Source organism: Pleurodeles waltl, chromosome 2_1 (genome assembly GCF_031143425.1).
Source record: "Pleurodeles waltl isolate 20211129_DDA chromosome 2_1, aPleWal1.hap1.20221129, whole genome shotgun sequence".
Lineage (NCBI taxonomy): Eukaryota > Metazoa > Chordata > Amphibia > Caudata > Salamandridae > Pleurodeles > Pleurodeles waltl.
The window spans coordinates 215,309,362-215,326,930 of record NC_090438.1 but is presented as its reverse complement, the minus strand read 5'-3'; the positions used below and the strand labels follow the sequence as shown (position 1 = coordinate 215,326,930).

The 17,569-nt window shown below is 46.5% G+C and overlaps 1 protein-coding gene across 2 annotated transcripts in view; it reads left to right on the top strand.

Annotated features, from left to right (window-relative positions):
• FMR1 (fragile X messenger ribonucleoprotein 1) overlaps window positions 1-17,569 on the top strand; it is a 385,399-nt gene that overhangs the window by 263,686 nt on the left and 104,144 nt on the right. The window lies entirely within an intron of this gene.

The window sequence follows — 17,569 nt, the reverse complement described above, 5'->3', positions numbered from 1 at the left end:
CCCCTGAAAGCGAGTGCTCCTGAATGTGAAAACCCGACACCTAAAGACACCCTTGCATCCATCGCCCCTGGGCACAGGAGAAGAGGTCCAAAGGTGCACCTACATCCCAGAGCACCCCAAGTCTGCTACCTACCAGTTTGTTGTCTGTCCCTTACTGGCTTCCCAGCCAGAGCCTACAGCCTGTTTGTCACTGGGTCAAACTCCCATAGGAAACCATTGGGTAGCCAACGCCTTACTGCACCTCTGCACCCAGCTGCCCCAGTGCCATTCTGTGTGACCTGTTAGTGTGGTTCTGATTAGTGCCCAGTACCTACCTTAACTCTCTGAGATTGGCTTCATAATACATTGCTAACCCTGTGTTTGCTGAACATTGATTTTCCTCCATGGGATAACATTGAGGGAACTCTGAAAATTGCACTGTCTTTTTGAAACTGCGAAGTATTTATGCTTAAAAGTCTACTTACCTGATTATGAATTTCTTGGGTTTGAAACATATTAAAAGAGTTATTTTTCTAAATTGGTCTCGGATTTATTCATTGAGTGTATGTGTGTCACATTTATTGCCTCTTTGAGTACAGCGAATGCTTAGCACTACCCTCTGATAAGCCTAAATGCTCGCCCACTCTACCACAAATAGAGCATTAGTTCTATCTCTTTTGCCTCTGAATTACCAACTGGTGACCCACTGGACTCTGCATAGTGCACTTCATTTTAGTGCACTATATAGAGAGCCAGCTTCTGCCAACCATCAAAAAAGCGTAATTCTAGATGGACATCGTCGTTGAGACAAGGTACAGTGTTTTCATGCTCGCCATTGAGAGTTGGGTTGACATTGAAGAGGAGGCGATGTTCAACATCGTGACATAGGAGGTCAACGCTGAAGGATACCACATTACTCCAGTATTAGAACTTTCATAGATTCACATGCTTGAATACTTCCCCGTCGTTTAGATAGGAGTCCCTGGTGGAATGTACAACATAGGCCTAAAATGTATATTTGAATCACATGTGTAGGAAAATGGCTCGCTGTTGCAGTTACCCCCCATTTTGTGCCTGATGTTGATGCTGACTTGACTAAGAAGTGTGCTGGGACCCTGCTAACCAGGCCCCAGCACCAGTGTTCTTTCACTAAAAATGTCCCATTGTTTCCACAGTTGGCACACTCCTGGCACACAGATAAGTCCCTTGTAAAAGGTACCAGTGGTATCAAGAGCCCTGTGACCAGGGAAGGTCCCTAAGGCCTGCAGCATGTGTTGTGCCACCCTAAAGGACCCCTCACCTAACACATGCACACTGTCATTGCAGATTGTGTGTGTTGGTGGGGAGAAAAAGGCAAAGGTGACATGGCATCCCCCTCGGGATGCCATGCACACAAAATACTGCCTGTGGCATAGGTAAGTCACCCCTCTAGCAGGCGTTAAAGCCCTAAGGCACGGTGCACTATACCACAGGTGAGGGCATAGCTGCATGAGCAATATGCCCTTACAGTGTATTCTTAGACATTGTAAGTTCAGTGTGGCCATATTAGGTATATGGTCTGGGAGTTTGTCAAAATTAACTCCACAGTTCCATAATGGCTGCACGGAACACTCAGAAGTTTGGTACCAAACTTCTCAGAATAATAAACCCACACTGAGGCCAGTGCTGGATTTATTTAAAAAATGCACACAGAGGGCATCTTAGAGATTCCCCATGTATTTTACCCAATCCTTCAGTGCAGGAGTGACTGGTCTGTGCCAAACTGCCACTGAGACGAGTTTCTGATCCCATGAGGTGAGAGCCTTTGTGATCTCTGAGGCCAGAAACAAAAACTGTGTTGGGTGGAGGGGCTTCACACCTTCCCCCTGCAGGAACTGTAACACCTAGCAGTGAGCCTCAAAGGCTCAGGCTTTGTGTTAAAATGCCCAGGGCACTCCAGCTAGTGGAGATGCCCGCCCCTCGGACACAGCCCTCACTTTTGGAGGCAAGTCTGGAGGAAATAATGATGAAAACAAGGAGGAGTCACCCTCCAGCCAGGACAGCCCTTAAGGTGTCCTGAGCTGAGGTGACCCCTGCCTTAGGAAATCCTCCATCTTGCTTTGGAGGATTCCCCCAATAGGATTAGAGATGTGCCCCCCTTTCCACAGGGAGGAGGCACAAAGAGTGTGTAGCCACCCTCAAAGACAGTAGCCATTGGCTACTGCCCCCAGACCTAAACACACCCCTAAATTGAGTATTTAGGGGCGACCCTGAACCCAGGAAACCAGATTCCTACAACCTGAAGAAAGAAGGACTGCTGACCTGAAAGCCCCGGCTCGAGTTCAGGACAACCAACAGCACAGAGAGGACCCCTGGCGACTCCAACGATGTGGACACCCTGAGTCGACCTCCCTGCACCCCCACAGCGACGCATGCAGAGAGGATCCAGAGGCTCCCCCTGTTCACGACTTCCTGGTATTTAAGGAACCCGACGCCTGGACCAAGCACTGCACCCGCAGCCCCATGGACTGAGAGGACGCACCTACCAGTGCAGGAGTGACCAGCAGGCGGCCCTCATCCTAGCCTAGTTGGTGGCTGGCCCTCGAAGCCCCCCTGTGCCCTGCCTGCACCGCCAGAGTGAGCCACGGGTCCCTCCATTGTTTTTAATGACAAACCCGACACCTACTTTGCACACTGCACCCAGCCACCCCTGTGCCACTGAGGGTGTGTTTTGTGTGATTGTGTCTTCCCCCCCTCCCAACCCCCCACTGCTCTACAAACCCCACCCCCCACCCCTGCCCGGTCTGCTCCCCGAGGACGCTGGTACTTAACTGCCAACAGACCAGAACCAGAGCACCCCTGTTCTCCATAGGCGCCTATGTTATTTGGGCCCTCCTTTGATCTCTGCACCTGACCGTCCCTGTGTTGCTGGTGCAGTGGCTTTGAGGTTGCCTTGAAACCCCTGCGGTGGGCTGCCTATGCCCAGGAGACTGAACTTGTAAGTGCCTTATTTACCTGAGAAACTAACTATTAATGACCTCCCCCAGAAGCAGTTGATTTTTGCAGTGTCCACTTTTACAATAGCTTATTGCCATTTTAGTCAAAAACTGTGTATACTATTGTTTTAATTCAAAGTTCCATACTTACCTATGTGAAGTACCTTACAATTTATGTACTTACCAAAATTTGAATCTTGTGTTTCTAAAATAAATTAAAATAATATTTTTCTATATAAAAACCTAGAGTTAAGTATTTGAGTGTGTGTTCTCATTTATTGCCTGTGTGTGTACAACAAATGCTTAACACTACCCTCTGATAAGCCTACTGCTCGACCACACTACCACAAAATAGAGCATTAGTATTATCTAATTTTGCCACTATCAACCTCTAAGGGGAATCCTTGGACTCTGTGCACACTATCTCTCACTTTGAGATAGTATACACAGAGCTAACTTCCTACAACATGCTTTAGGCCTTAGTTCAACAACCTATCACAGTCATTTTGTAAAATAGACCCAAACTTAAAAATGAACAAATCACATTGCCCCACACCATAGAACCTCCTATTAGGAGCTGCCTTTCCTCAGATTTTCCAACGCACATCGCGCTGAGGAGTCTCCTTTGAGCTCTGCTCAAGATTTTTTCTCTCAGAAGCTAATTCCTGAAATTTGACGTTTTATTTTCTTCTTTGGTGCTTCAAACTGGCTGTCATGTCAGAGACACCAAGAAAGGGCCTTTTTAGATCCTGTGCCTCCTGTTTGGAGAAAAGATTACGGGGTCATTACTACCCCGGCGGTCAGTGTAATAGTGGAGGTATTACCGCCAACAGGCTGGCGGTACATACCTCCAATGTTATGACATTGGTGGTTTGGGCAAAGCCAAACCGCCAAGTTAACACAATGCGGCCCGTACTAGGCCACCCATGGCATTTTGACCCCGCCTACCACCATGGTTTCCGTGGTTCCTGTAATGCCACGGAAACAATGGCGGTAGGCACCATCTGTGCCAGGGAATTCCTTCCCTGGCACTGATAGGGGTCTCCCCCTCCCCAGAGTCCTTCCCGACTCCCCCAATACACACATACATACACACACATACACACCCATACACACATTCACCCACGCATGCATTCATTCATTCACAGTCACAAACACCCCCACATAGGCACACAACCCCCCACACCCCTCTTCTATTGGAGAACCCGACTTACCTGCTTGCATGGGGTCCTCCGGCAGGAGACGGGACGCAGCGCTGCTGCCAGCAGCAGCGTCCGCCAGTAAAACACCTCCAGGCCGTATCATGGAACATGATACTGTAGCTGGTGTTTTGCTGGCCATCTCATAATTCCATGGACGGTCGGTAGCCACGGCAACGGTATGTTGGCGGCTGTTGCCGTGGTGATAGGCGGCATTTGCCGCCAGTGTCATAATGAGACCCTAAATGTGGATGATCCACATGAGGATTGCATTTACTGCTTTTACCCAAGTCATAAGACCAAGGACTGTAAGATATGTAGAAAGTGTTCTACAAAGACTTTGAAAGACAGAGAAGGTCGTCTGCTTTTGTGGCTTCAGAAAGGTAAAGCTGGCCTCCGATGAAGACAGTGCCTCTTCCTCTATCTCTAGTTCCAAAACGCCTGCCAGAAGGAAGCTGGAAGGCTCAGATACCTAAGAGCCACCTAAGAAAATTTTCACAGACGTCATCTGAGGGCTCTTCAAAAATCCACAGCCCTGCAGAGAAAAAGCAAACTGGCATCCAGAAAGGGTCAGATTCCCTTAGAATGTCCATCAAAAAGACTATTTACGAGCCATCTACGCCACCTCTGAAGATCAAACATAAATTCAAGAAGCCAAGTTCTGCACTGTCAGCAGCACCATCGTCGACAGTGCTCTCGTCGACGACTATCGTCAGTGACACCTGTTATAGTCACTATTTCAATGTCGACGGCGTCGGCCTCAGGGTCCTCGTCGACAACACTTTCATCTTCGTCGACGGGGTGACCCATCTCGTCACCAGGAATCTACTCATCAACGATCCTCTTGTCGACGCTTGATTTCATGTTGACGATTCCGTCAGCGACGTCTCAGGCGATGATGTCCTCGTCGACGGTAATTTAGTTGTTGCTGACGCTTCCAGTGGCTACTTTATCATCGACGCCACCATTGACATCGGGATTTCTATTGTCTATAGTCAAGATGATACATACAAAAAGACAAAGACCATCTTCATTACCACTTTACCAGTCGTCTGAACATACTCTTCTCAAAGGTATATTTAAAACTCATTTAACGCCGTTTGTTCTGCTTTCCTTCTCTTATCTTATGACCGAGCTTAAAAAACCTCTCTGGAACGCACTTTTTAGTTTAAAGAAGACATTTATTGTTGTTATTACTTCACCACGAGGTTCCTGAAAGACGAAATTAGTAGGTTGGAAGCACATGTTTAAAAGTAGTCACAGCAATGAAAGCAAAATATATCAAAGTACTTCTCAGTTGCAATGTACACAGCATATGCATGTGATTATATTATAGCATAACTTCAAAGCAAAGCATAAAAGTCAAAATTGCATCACCGTAGGGCCTAGCACTCCGCTTCATCTTTCTGGGGCCTGCAAGTTGATGACTCCGGTTCAACTGCGAGAAAGAGATTTTCTACCCAAACGGGAGACAGGCAACTGACGTCCGTTCCTGTCTGAAGTCAAGATATTTCTCCCCCTCGCTGTTGCCCAGGGCCATCGTTCCAAAAACGTGCCCCCTCCTCTCCGACTCGGGAAAACTAAGCAAGCCTTTGGAGACTGGCCAGGTCTCCTAGACCCCTCCTCTTCCCAAGGCTGAGCAGAAAGGAAAACACCAAATGTACTCTCTCTTATCAGGTAGGGTTTGGTGTGAATTCAATTTGAAAAACACAGCTTGGTCTATCATGTGGAAAAATACAGCTTGGAAAAACATAGCTCATCTGCAATGTCTCAACTGCAATGTCTAACTCCACGTTAAAGCCAATAGGCAGCTAACCTAAATACCAAATGTAATATCTAATGCCATGTTAAAGCCAATAGGCAGCTGGCCTACATACCAAATGTAATGTCTAATGCCATGTTAAAGCCAATAGGCAGCTAACCTAAATACCAAATGTAATGTCTAATGCCATGTTAAAGCCAATAGGCAACTGACCTACATACCAAATGTAATATCTAATGCCATGTTAAAGCCAATAGGCAGCTGACCTACATACCAAATGTAATGGCTAATGCCATGTTAAAGCCAATAGGCAGCTAAACTGAATACAACATGTAATGTGCTACTGGTGAACATTGCGCAACTAATATGCGCAGTGGTGAAACACAAAGTCATTGGCCAAACACAATTAATAGCATCACACCGTCCGTCACACCAAAAAAGGTGTCAAGACTTTTGCCATCACGCTTTTTGGATGGTGATGATGATGAGGAATCAGATGAGGACGGAGAATATGGTGTTGCCAGGAGTCCATCACGATTGCATGTAAATTGTCAGGAGTACTCTGATGATGTCTCGTATTATGACGAGCACTACTACGACCCAATCCCTCATCAACAGCAGCAGGGAATGGTATGCTGACCCTCTGGTCTGGTTTCTGACCTGCAAGCCATGCTGGCAGATTATAAAGAACGTTTCCATCCACAGCCTGCAGTAGTTTCTAACCCAGTGGTTACGGCACCAAGTACTCCGGTGCCCCTACCAGTTCTTCCTGCTGCTCCGCAGGTTCCTCCACAAGTTCCACAGGATCCGCAAGCCTATGCTTCGTCAGATGATGCGGCTGAAGAGGGAGAAGTTCTTTCAAGCAGGTTGAGAGGGATGATTATGTATTACCAGCACCTGCCTCCCTGGAGCCAGCTTCTGTTGAGTTTCCTCCTGAGGATAGTAGTACTTTCCATAGTTTATTGGAGAAAGCAGCTGCACGGTTTAAACTGCAAATGCCAAGCACACAAGATTGTTTCCTGTATGACTTTAAGGAGCCTCATAGGAAGGTTGCCAGGGCTATCCCTAATAGATCATGTGGAATCAGGGTTTAAAAATAATGCATAACCTTGCTACAGTACCAGCGGTCTTGCCAAAGGCAGATCAAAAGCACAAGGCAACATATGCTCCTGCTTGCCTTGCGGGGCATCTAAAACCGGATTCATTGATTTCCCAAACGGCACAATGGCGTTCGAGGAACCCTTTGGCACCTCTAAGTTCGCCTCCGGATAAGGATAGTAGGCGCTTTGACAACATCGGGAAAAGGTTCTCCTCCATGTCTGCCATTGTGGTGCGCGCTGCAAACTCCTTTACGCTCCTGGGAAGGTATGATAGGCAGCTATGGTCAGACATCGCTCACTCATTAGATGACCTTCCAGGCTCTAGCAAGGCTGAAGCGAGGAAGATTCTGCTAGAGGGACAGTGCACATCTTCAGAAGTTATAGATTGTGCGTTAGACATTGCCTCTATGGGGTTTCGGCCTCTGGCTGTATCAGCAGTATTAAGGCACCAGGGATGGCTTAAGGCCACCAACTTTTGATCTGAGGTCCAAACTAAGATTCTGGACCTTCCTTATGATGGACAAGACCTTTTTGGCAAACATGTTTACAACGCTCTCCAGGCAATCAAGGGGACACAGATACTGCCGGATCAGTAGGCTCCCTACAATATAAGCGCACACCCTTTTGGGGGGGGCCAGAGGTAGAGGGCAGTCTTCCTTTCGTGGAGGTTACCAGCCATACAGGTACCCAACTTATTCCACTCACTTCCAATCCTCCAGACCCCAATATCATCAGAGACAACCGCCGGCAGCATCATATAGCAGGCCTCCTCCCAGAGGAAAGACAGGGAGGCAAACCAAAGATTTCTCCCACAGACAATGACAACCTCCAACGGCTACCTCTCTTTCCTCTCTAAAGCACCACTTACAGCGTTGGTGTCAGATAACAAATGACAAGTGGGTCCTGGACGTAATAAATTATGGTCATCTGCTTGAATTTACATGTATGCCCTGTGGGCACCTCCTTCCTATGGACATCAACAGCATCTCCATCTTCTGCTCCTGGAAACGGAGGTAATGTTATCCAAAGGAGCGATAGAAGTTGTACCCCATTCACAAAAGGGGAATGGTTTCTATTCTTGTTCTTCCTAATCAGAAAAAAATCTTGTCTATGGAGACCCATCCTGGATCTAAGGGAATTGAACAAATATCTGAAGAAGCAGTTCTTCCGCATGATGACATTGAAGGATGTCTTACAGCTTCTCAACAGAAGAGATTACATGGCTTCCTTAGACCTGCAGGATGCCTACTGCCACATACCCATTCACCCGAAACACAGGAAGTTTATGAGATTTATGGTAGCCGGCCAGCTCTTTCAATTCAAAGTGCTACCTTTCGAGCTCAAGTCTTCCCCCCGGAATTTTAAGAAGTGTCTAGCCCCTGTTGCAGCATTTCTACGGTGCCAAAGACATCAAATATTTCCATACCTGGACGACTGGGTAGTGAAGGCCTCAGACATCCAGTGACTACGCTATTCTCGCAATGCAACCTTACGGCTTTTAAGACAAATAGGACTCACTCGAGAAAAGTCCCATCTTCTGCCTACCAGGAGAATAGTTTTCCTGGGCGCTATACTGGACACGACCCAAACAAGAGCTTATCCAGCAGCAGAAAGACAACTAAAGCTCATCAAGCTAGCAGGAGCAGTTCAACAAAGAAAGTCTCTTTCAGTTGGACGGTTCAAGTCATTACTGGGGATGATGTCCTTGAGTATCAATCTTATTCCCCACTGTCGCCTTTGTATGCGTCCACTCCAGGAGTAGTTCAACAAGCAAAGGAAGCAAACACAAGGCTCCTTCAAGGACATTATACAGATAACAACACAGATGTCAGCTTCCCTCGATTGGTGGATATCACCTGTAAACATTTCCAGAGGCCTAGGATTCTTAACTCCGGTCCCTCCGCTAACGATAACAACGGACGCTTTGATGGATGAATGGGGTGCGTTTCTGGAAGACCTCCAAGTGAGTGGCAAGTGGCCCCCTTCTCACGCTACTCTTCACATCAACCTCCTCGAGCTCAGGGCAGTGTACCTGGCGTTGCAGGCCTCCCTTCAAAGAATCCTAGGCTCATCAGTGCTTGTCCGAATGGACCATACGACCACTATGCACTACATCAACAAGCAAGGGGGGGACTGAGTCACAGCTTCTGTCCAGGGAAGCGCAGAGCATTTGGGCCTGGTGCATTCAGCATTCGGTCCACATAAAGGCAGAACACTTCCCAGGAGCACGCAACACCACTGCAGACTCGCTAAGCAGACTAGGCACATCTTCCCATGAATGGGAATTGAATCAGAAGACGCTAGATGCAATATTCCTCAAATGGGGAAAGCCAAATTTGGACCTGTTTGCAACATCCCAGAATGCATAATGCCGATTTTATGCAAGCTGGCATCACCAACTAGAGTCGTGGGGAAATGCTTTTTCGATAGCATAGTCAGGAATTTATGCTTATGCTTTTCCCCTAATACCTCTACTTCCACGAGTAATCAGCTAAGTCTAATCGGAGCCATGTCAGATACTCCTAATTGCGCCAGCCTGGCCTTGTCAACCGTGGTACACGGAGCTACTGTTGCTGTTAACGTGTCCACCCATCAGGATAACACCAATGTTCGATGGCATCTGTCGCTGTAGATACACATGGTATGCATGAGCTCGCCATCTGGTGTTGGGTCGGAGTGTTACAAGTTGTTTTTCTTCGAAGAAGTGTTTTCGAGTCACGGGACCGAGTGACTCCTCCTTCTGTGCTCATTGCGCATGGGCGTCGACTCCATCTTCGATTGTTTTCTTTCCGCCATCGGGTTCGGACGTGTTCCTGTCGCTCCGAGTTTCGGAACGGAAAGATAGCTGAAAACGGAAGATTTTCGACGGTATCGTTGCGATCCGGTTAGGGATAGACACATACGACGACGCGTTGAACATCGAAGCGCTTCGGTGCCCTTCGGGGTAGATTTCGGCACCCCGTCGGGGCCTAGTCGGCCCGACCGCGTGGAGGACAACGCCGATGGAACGGACCCCGTTTCGATTCTGCCCCGAATGCCACAACAAATATCCTTATACGGACCTACACTCGGTCTGTAATCTGTGCCTGTCACCCGAGCACAGCGAAGAATCCTGTGAGGCCTGTCGGGCGTTCCGGTCCCGAAAAACTCTGCGCGACCGTCGAGCGAGAAGACTGCAGATGGCGTCCACGCCAAAAGAGCGTCGACAGTTCGAGACAGAAGAGGAACAGGAGGAATCCTTTTCCATCCAGGATTCAGACTCCGACGAGCTACACTCTACAAGAACTGTGAGTAAGACGTCGAGATCAAACCTTAAAAAAGGAAAGAAGGCCCAGGGGACGCCACTGCCAACCGGCCATGGCTCCACCCAAATTCTCGGTGACCAACAATCGGCACCGAAAAAGGCCCATTCAGTGTCGAGATCGTCCGACTCCGGTCGAGACACCGGCACGCAGCCTCCTCGGGACCGAGAGAGTGCTAAACAGAAGCATCGACACCGAGAGTTCGGTGTCGACACGGATCGACGCCGAGACAGTGGCGCCGAAGACCATAGAGGCCAAGAATTTTCGGCACAGAAAAAGAGGAAGGTTACCTCGGAGCCGAAAAAACAATCGACAGGGTTTTCGGAGCCGAAAAAAGCGACATCAGACCCTGTTTCTGGCTCCTACACTGAAGAGCATTCTATGTCTTCTCAAATGAAGAAACATAGATTTGAACAAGAACTGCAATCCACTGACGTGGATCACACGCAAAAGCGTATCTTTATTCAGCAGGGGACTGGGAAGATCAGTACCCTTCCACCTGTCAAACGAAAGAGAACGCTTCAGTTTACTCCTCAGCAACAAACAGCACAAAAGGTAACACCTCCTCCCTCGCCTCCACCTGTAACTCCGGCTTCGCCAACTTACACCCCGTCACATTCGCCAGCTCACACCGCCATGAGCCACGATGAACAAGATCAGGATGCGTGGGACTTGTACGACGCACCAGTGTCTGATAACAGCCCAGAGACATACCCAACTAGGCCATCACCACCGGAAGACAGCACAGCCTACTCACAAGTGGTGGCTAGAGCAGCACTATTCCATAATGTGGAACTACACTCGGAACAAGTAGAGGATGATTTTTTATTTAACACCCTCTCTTCAACCCACAGCTCCTACCAAAGCCTGCCGATGCTCCCAGGCATGCTACGCCATGCAAAGGACATTTTCAAGGAGCCAGTTAAAAGTAGGGCAGTGACGCCTAGGGTGGACAAAAAGTATAAGGCGCCTCCTACGGACCCTGTATTCATCACCTCTCAGCTGCCACCAGACTCTGTGGTGGTAGGGGCTGCCAGAAAACGGGCAAACTCACACACTTCTGGGGATGCACCTCCCCCAGATAAAGAAAGTAGGAAGTTCGATGCAGCCGGGAAGAGGGTTGCTGTCCAAGCAGCAAACCAGTGGCGCATCGCAAATTCACAAGCGCTGCTAGCGCGATACGACAGAGCCCACTGGGATGAGATGCAGCATCTCATTGAACATCTCCCAAAAGATCTGCAAAAAAGAGCAAAACAGGTTGTTGAGGAGGGTCAAAACATTTCCAACAATCAAATACGCTCCTCCATGGATGCAGCAGACACGGCCGCAAGAACCATTAATACGTCGGTTACCATCCGTAGGCACGCATGGCTCAGGACGTCTGGATTCAAGCCAGAAATTCAGCAGGCAGTGCTTAACATGCCAGTAAACGAAAAACTTCTGTTCGGTCCGGAGGTCGACACAGCCATAGAAAAGCTCAAGAAAGACACTGACACTGCCAAGGCCATGGGCGCACTCTATTCCCCGCAGAGCAGAGGATCTTATAACACCTTCCGCAAAACACCTTTTAGAGGAGGGTTTCGGGGTCAGGCCACACAAGCTACCACCTCACAGTCCGCACCGCCCACCTACCAGGGACAGTACAGGGGAGGTTTTCGGGGCCAGTATAGAGGGGGGCAATTCCCTAGGAATAGGGGAAGATTTCAAAGCCCCAAAACCACTACCAACAAGCAGTGACTCACATGTCACACACCCCTCCCACACAACACCAGTGGGGGGGAGGATACGTCAATATTACGAAGCATGGGACAAAATAACTACAGACACATGGGTCCTAGCAATTATCCAGCATGGTTATTGCATAGAATTCCTGCAATTCCCTCCAGACATACCACCAAAATCACAAAATTTAACAAAATACCATTCACAGCTTCTAGAGGTAGAAGTTCAAGCACTACTGCAAAAAAATGCAATAGAACTAGTACCAAGCACACAAATAAACACAGGAGTTTATTCACTGTACTTCTTGATACCAAAAAAGGACGAAACACTGAGACCAATTCTAGACCTCAGAGTAGTAAACACATTCATCAAATCAGACCACTTTCACATGGTCACACTACAAGAAGTGTTACCATTGCTCAAAAAACACAACTACATGACAACCCTAGACCTCAAGGACGCATATTTCCATATACCAATACATCAATCACACAGGAAATATCTAAGGTTTGTATTCAAAGGAATACATTACCAATTCAAAGTATTGCCTTTTGGTTTAACAACCGCTCCAAGAGTATTCACAAAATGCCTAGCAGTAGTCGCTGCACACATCAGAAGGCAGCAAATACATGTGTTCCCGTATCTAGACGACTGGCTAATCAAAACCAGTTCGCTCACACAATGCTCAAACCACACAAATCAAGTCATACAAACCCTCTACAAACTAGGGTTCACCGTCAACTTTGCAAAATCAAACATTCTGCCAAGCAAAGTACAGCAATATCTAGGAGCCATAATAGACACGACAAAAGGAGTAGCAACGCCAACTCCACAAAGGATCCACAATTTCAACAGGGTCATTCAACACATGTCTCCAAACCAAACAATACAAGCAAGAACAATACTACAGCTCCTAGGCATGATGTCCTCATGCATAGCCATTGTCCCAAACGCAAGACTGCACATGAGGCCCTTACAACAGTGCCTAGCCTCACAGTGGTCTCAAGCACAGGGTCACCTTCTAGATCTGGTGTTGCTAGACCGCCAAACTTACCTCTCGCTTCTATGGTGGAACAGTATAAATTTAAACATAGGGCGGCCTTTCCAAGACCCAGTGCCAGAGTACGTAATAACAACAGATGCTTCCATGACAGGGTGGGGAGCACATCTCAATCAACACAACATAAGAGGACAATGGAACATACATCAAACAAAACTGCATATAAATCATCTAGAATTATTAGCAGTTTTTCAAGCACTAAAAGCTTTCCAACCAATCATAACCCACAAATACATCCTTGTCAAAACAGACAACATGACAACGATGTATTATCTAAACAAACAAGGAGGAACACATTCAACGCAGTTAAGCTTGTTAGCTCAAAAAATATGGAAGTGGGCAATCCACCATCAGATTGGTCTAATAGCACAGTTTATTCCGGGGATCCAGAATCAGCTGGCAGACAATCTCTCTCGAGATCACCAGCAAGTCCACGAATGGGAAATCCACCCACAGATTCTGTACACCTACTTCACACTCTGGGGAACACCACAAATAGACTTATTTGCAACAAAAGAGAACGCAAAATGCCAAAACTTCGCGTCCAGATACCCACACAAGCAATCCCAAGGCAATGCCCTATGGATGAACTGGTCAGGAATATTTGCTTACGCTTTTCCTCCTCTCCCTCTCCTTCCTTACCTAGTAAACAAATTGAGTCAAAACAAACTCAAACTCATTTTAATAGCACCAACTTGGGCAAGACAACCCTGGTACACAACACTGCTAGATCTGTCTGTAGTACCACACATCAAACTGCCCAACAAACCAGATCTGTTAACGCAACACAACCAACAGATCAGACACCCGGACCCAGCATCGCTGAATCTAGCAATCTGGCTCCTGAAATCCTAGAATTCGGACACTTACAACTTAGCCAAGAGTGTATGGAAGTCATAAAGCAGGCCAGAAGGCCATCCACTAGACACTGCTACGCAAGTAAGTGGAAAAGATTTGTTTGGTACTGCCATCATAATCAGATACAACCGCTAGATGCAACTCCAAAACATATAGTAAATTACTTGCTCCATTTACAAAAAGCAAAGCTAGCCTTCTCTTCTATTAAAATACACCTTGCAGCAATATCTGCATACCTGCAAACTACCTATTCAACTTCCTTGTATAGGATACCAGTTATCAAAGCATTTATAGAAGGGCTTAAAAGAATTATACCACCAAGAACACCACCTGTTCCTTCATGGAACCTAAACGTGGTTCTAACAAGACTCATGGGCCCACCTTTCGAACCCATGCACTCTTGCGGAATACAATTCCTAACCTGGAAAGTTGCCTTTCTCATCGCCATTACATCTCTAAGAAGAGTAAGTGAAATTCAAGCGTTCACAACACAAGAGCCTTTTATACAAATACATAAAAATAAGGTCGTCCTACGACCTAATCCAAAATTTTTACCAAAAGTTATTTCACCATTCCATCTAAATCAAACGGTAGAACTACCAGTATTTTTCCCACAGCCAGATTCTGTGGCTGAAAGAGCACTACATACATTAGATGTCAAAAGAGCATTAATGTACTACATTGACAGAACAAAGAACATCAGAAAAACTAAACAGCTATTTATTGCATTCCAAAAACCTCATGCAGGTAACCCAATATCAAAACAAGGTATAGCCAGATGGATAGTTAAATGCATCCAAATCTGCTACCTTAAAGCAAAAAGACAACTGCCCATTACTCCCAGGGCACATTCAACAAGGAAAAAAGGTGCTTCAATGGCCTTTTTAGGAAACATCCCAATGCAGGAAATATGTAAGGCAGCCACTTGGTCTACGCCTCACACATTCACCAAACACTACTGTATAGATGTGCTATCCGCACAACAAGCTACAGTAGGTCAAGCTGTATTAAGAACTCTATTTCAGACAACTTCTACTCCTACAGGCTAAACCACCGCTTATGGGGAACTAACTGCTTACTAGTCTATGCATACCATGTGTATCTACAGCGACAGATGCCATCGAACTGAAAATGTCACTTACCCAGTGTACATCTGTTCGTGGCATCAGTCGCTGAGATTCACATGGACCCACCCACCTCCCCGGAAGCCTGTAGCAGTTCAGAAGTTACCTTCAATTTTGTACATTTGTATATATATTACTTAATCCTTTAATAGGTACATACTTACATTTTTCATTGCGCGGGCACTATTACTATAGTACAACTCCTACCTCACCCTCTGCGGGGAAAACAATCGAAGATGGAGTCGACGCCCATGCGCAATGAGCACAGAAGGAGGAGTCACTCGGTCCCGTGACTCGAAAACACTTCTTCGAAGAAAAACAACTTGTAACACTCCGACCCAACACCAGATGGCGAGCTCATGCATACCATGTGAATCTCAGCGACTGATGCCACGAACAGATGTACACTGGGTAAGTGACATTTTCATTCCGAGCTATTAACCATCAACCGGGGCCAGGTGAGACACCCGGATCCCAAGTCTCTAAACTTGTTTGCATGGCTCCTGACTTCAATGAATTTGGCCACTTAAATATTCCTAACGACTGCAAGACTGTTCTGGCTAAAGCACGTGCGGATAGCACTAGTAAGAGATATCAATTAAAATGGAAACGTTTCTGCTTGTGGTGTGTCACGAAGGGCATTCACCGACTTTCGTCCACCACAGAGAACATTTTACCTTATCTCCTTCATCTTGCATGCTCAGGTCTTGCCCATGCATCCATCATGGTTCACTTGGCAGCCATTTCTAGATATAGACGTATATCTAAGGAGCCATCCCTCTGGTCTCATAGACTCATTAAGAAATTTAAGAAAGGTTTTTTTCGGTCTTTTCCTCCAGTTAAATCCTGCCTCCATTCTGGCAACTAAATACTGTCTTGGGTCAGCTGATGAAGGAACCATTTGAACCCATTCATAAAGCAGACATCAAATACCTCACCTGGAAGGTAGCGCTCCTCTTGGCTTTAACATCTGCTCGCAGAGTCAGTGAAATACAAGCATTTACCATCCAAGAGCCTTTTCTAAAATTTACTGAGGATAGAGTCATCCTGCTTACCAATCCTAAGTTTATCCTTAAGGTTCCAACAGACTTTCATAAGAATGAACCAGTGGTGCTAAAGACTTTCTTCCCACAACCGCAAACTGGAGCAGAAAGATTGTTCCATTCTCTCGACTCAAAAAAGATGTCTCAAGTTCTACTTACAAAGAGCAAGGTCCATCAGGAAATCAAACAACTCTTCGTAGCCTTCAGTGTACCCAGACGAGGGCATCCTGTCACTAAGCAGACCCTTTCCAAATGGATATCGAGCACAATAGCCTTCTTCCATCAAAAGGTTTGACGACCTCTGGATGCCAGAGTACGTGCACACTCAACTAGGGCAGGAGGACAACATGCTTTCACAGAGCATTATTGTTTGGATGCTGAGACGCTCCGAGATGCAGCGGTGGGTCAAGCAGTCCTTAGGCATTTGTTCTGATAAGGTGAGCTGTTTCTATTGTCGTGCCATCCGCTTCTGCTTTTAACACCACTTTTTCTGTTTAATAGTAAAGTATAACATATGCATATGGGTTTATCTATGGGTGTGTTTGAATATTGTTATTTCTCTTACATACAATTATATGAGTGCAGATGCTATCTTTTACATGGTAGAGCGTGTTCTTAAGAATACGGAAAATGTGCTAGTCACTGCTTGCTAGTCTTATTCAAGCATGTGAATATATGAAAGTTACAATACTGGAGTAAGGAATAAGTTACTTACCTGTAATTGTAGTTCTCCAGTATTTGAAGCTTCCATAGATTCACATGCAGCCCACCTGCCTCCCCTGATGAGCTCACCTTTTCTCTCTCCTCAGTGTCCTTTATTATTACAGCACTTATGCTTGGAAAATCTGAGGGAAGGTAGCTCCTCACAGGAAGTTCTATGGGGTGGGGCAATGTGATTGGTTCATTTTTAAGTTTGGGTCTATTTTACAAAATGACCGTTATGGGTTGTTGAACTAAGGCCTGACTAACGCGTGTAATTTAGATATACATTTTAGGCCTATGTTGTAAATTCCACCCGGTACTCCCATCTCGACGAAGGGGAAGTATTCAAGAATGTGAATCTATGAAAGCTTCCCATACTGGAGAACTACAGTTACAGGTAAGTACCTTATTTGATCTTGAGATGTAGGAGAAGTTTGACATTGAGGCATTGTAGAAAATTGATGTCAATAGGTCTGTTGATGTTGAGACAATCTAGACCTTTGGAAAGAGTCAGGAAATCAAGGAAAAAACGTTTACCATCCACCTCCGACTCTGAATACTCCAGGGCATATTTACCATCATCACCCATCTTGCTTCCAAAGTCTCCTATGCCGCCAATACCCCCCCTCCCCAGCTCTACTTCCACTTACTTTGCCATCGCCTCTTCCATAACCAGGGATACCTGTGGAAGCAACTCTGCTGACGAGGTCTATCTGATATAGAATTCTAGCTGCAGATTCCTT